A 2552-nucleotide genomic window follows, 5' to 3' on the forward strand; every position below is an offset into this window, starting at 1 on the left:
AGTCCCGTGAAAAATATAATGGCATTGGTCATGGCGTGAAAAATATAACTCTGGGAGGTGGAGGATGTTGGAGGGAACGCTGGTTTGGGGAGGGAAGGGGACGGAAACGTGAGAAACTGGTAAAACAAGGATTGCGGCATGCTATTTTTAGTTAATCGTATCAAAGTTTAAATGTTAACTACATAAATGTTTCCTTTTTTTTTTCCTCGATAAAAAGTGAAGGTCATCGTGTGATGAACCTGAGTCCATCATCTGTTTTTACTCATTTAACGGGATATCTTGATTTTATTTCCTTGTTATAGTGAAATGCAAGACGTCAGAGATTTCTTCAAAATTCTTCCTTTTCTTCCTCGGTCAGCTCAACAACGTGGCTGCAAGGCCTCACCCCCAGCAGGTATGATGTGAGCTCGTTTCTCTTCTTGGAGGGGATCAGGTGTGACTGACAGAGACGACCATCTTGTGTGGCAACATAGTTTGAAATACTACAGTTCCTGTATCTACTCGTGCCTTAGGAGCACTTAGAGCGGTGAGCGGGGGACGTTGAAGGAGAAATGCCTCTGGACCTGGAGGGCGGCAGCTCGGTGACAGATAAAAGAATGGCACCACTCGTGAGAGTCGATACTTGTCTTCAATATTCTTGAAGGTGAGACAACGGTGTCCAATACATCATAAGAACAAAGCCCAAACTTTATAGTGTAATGTAAGATTTATATCGTAACATTGTTAAGTGAATGTAACGTGCAGTATTTTTGTCCCCTCCTCATCTTTTGCAGAAAAATAAATATGTAAGATTTTTTTTATTCCGTCGCAAAAAATGTGCACTTCAAAGCTGCTGACCTTTACTTGGTAACCTTCAGGATGAGACATGATTTTCGGAACCGATGCCGCGTCAGTAAACAGGGAGGAGCGAATATGTCGTCTAAATTAGAAAATAAAACCAACGACAGGGCTGAGCAAATATGGTGTGTCAGGGTGGCCTGGCGCAGAGGACTCATCAGGCTGCTGCGTCCTGGGTTCATTCAAGGTTTGAATACAGCGGCTCCAGAGTTTCATCCATCGAAAAATTGCTTTCTTAATATCAAAGCCTTGTGAAAGTCATGCAGACTTTAGAAATACATGGCACCATCTTCTTTTTCATAATAAAACTAATTAATTCACCTGTGGAGACGAGGCTCAGCTGCGACTGTGGGAAAGTAATTAGGCATCATATAATACAAATTCCGCCACACTGCAGGTCTTGTCATGCACGGGGTGGTGGTGGTATGTTGGACAGCATGCAGTGAGAGATTGTGCGAGCATATCACAGCATAGCAATGTGTGTGTGTGTGTGTGTGTGTGTGTGTGTGTGTGTGTGTGTGTGTGTGTGTGTGTGTGTGTGTGTGTGTGTGTGTGTGTGTATTTACCTAGTTGTATTTACCTAGTTGTAGTTTTACAGGGCCTGGGCTTTATGCTCGTGTGGTCCCGTCTCCATATCTACACTTATCCAATTTTTCTTTAAAACTATGTACACTCTTTGCTGATACCACTTCCTCACTCAAACTGTTCCAAGTCTCAACACATCTTTGCGGAAACTAAATTTTTAACATCTCTCAGACATCGTCCCTTCCTTAGTTTCTTACTATGCGATCTTGTGCTTCTAAAGTCATATTCTTCTCTCAGGATCAGTTTCTCATTATCCACTTCATCCATTCCGTTAATCAATTTATAAACTTGTATCAGATCCCTCTCTCTCTCTGCTCCAAGGTTGGTAGATCCATTGCCTTTAGTCTCTCCTCATATGCCATCCCTTTAAATTCTGGAACCATTCTTGTAGCCATTTTTGTAGTCTCTAATTTTCTTATGTGTGTGTGTGTGTGTGAGAGAGAGAGAGAGAGAGAGAGAGAGAGAGAGAGAGAGAGAGAGAGAGAGAGAGAGAGAGAGAGAGAGAGAGAGAGAGAGAGAGAGAGAGAGAGAGAGAGAGAGAGAGAGAGAGAGAGAGAGAGAGAATATGTCAAAGGGATGTTGCTTCGAGGAATAGAGAGAACGACCTACGTATGGAGCATGAGTGGGACGTGAAGGGGTATAACTGAAGGGCACTGAAGGAGCGGGCGATGATAAGGAGGGGCGAGCCTGAGCTGCTTCCCACCACCCTTCATCAGCGGGCCAACAATGGTGCGGCGCGGCAGTGATATGGTGCAGGTTAACAGCCAGCCAGCGCCACCCGAAACAATGGCAGGCGTTGCCGTAATGATGTTCAAATAAGCTGATTATGGAGCGGGTGCCATTATCAAGAGGGCCGGGGAGAAGGGAGAGAAAAAGTAAAAAGGGAAGGAAAGTAGGAAGGCAAAGGAAGAAGTCAAAGGGAGGAGTCTGAAGGTAGATGGAGGCAGAGAGATTAATGGAAATGACTTGAGACTAAGACTGCTGACTCTCGGTATACCAGCTTCTTCAGCATCGTATGAAGGCATCCGTTAAATGACAAAACTCCATCTGACATGGCTTGACTTCATAAATCAATCAGGTAATATTCGCAGTAATGTTACTGTTGAGGTGAGTGCATTGCTGGGGCGCCT

This window comes from Portunus trituberculatus, chromosome 37 (genome assembly GCF_017591435.1).
Source record: "Portunus trituberculatus isolate SZX2019 chromosome 37, ASM1759143v1, whole genome shotgun sequence".
NCBI classification, from domain to species: Eukaryota; Metazoa; Arthropoda; class Malacostraca; order Decapoda; family Portunidae; genus Portunus; species Portunus trituberculatus.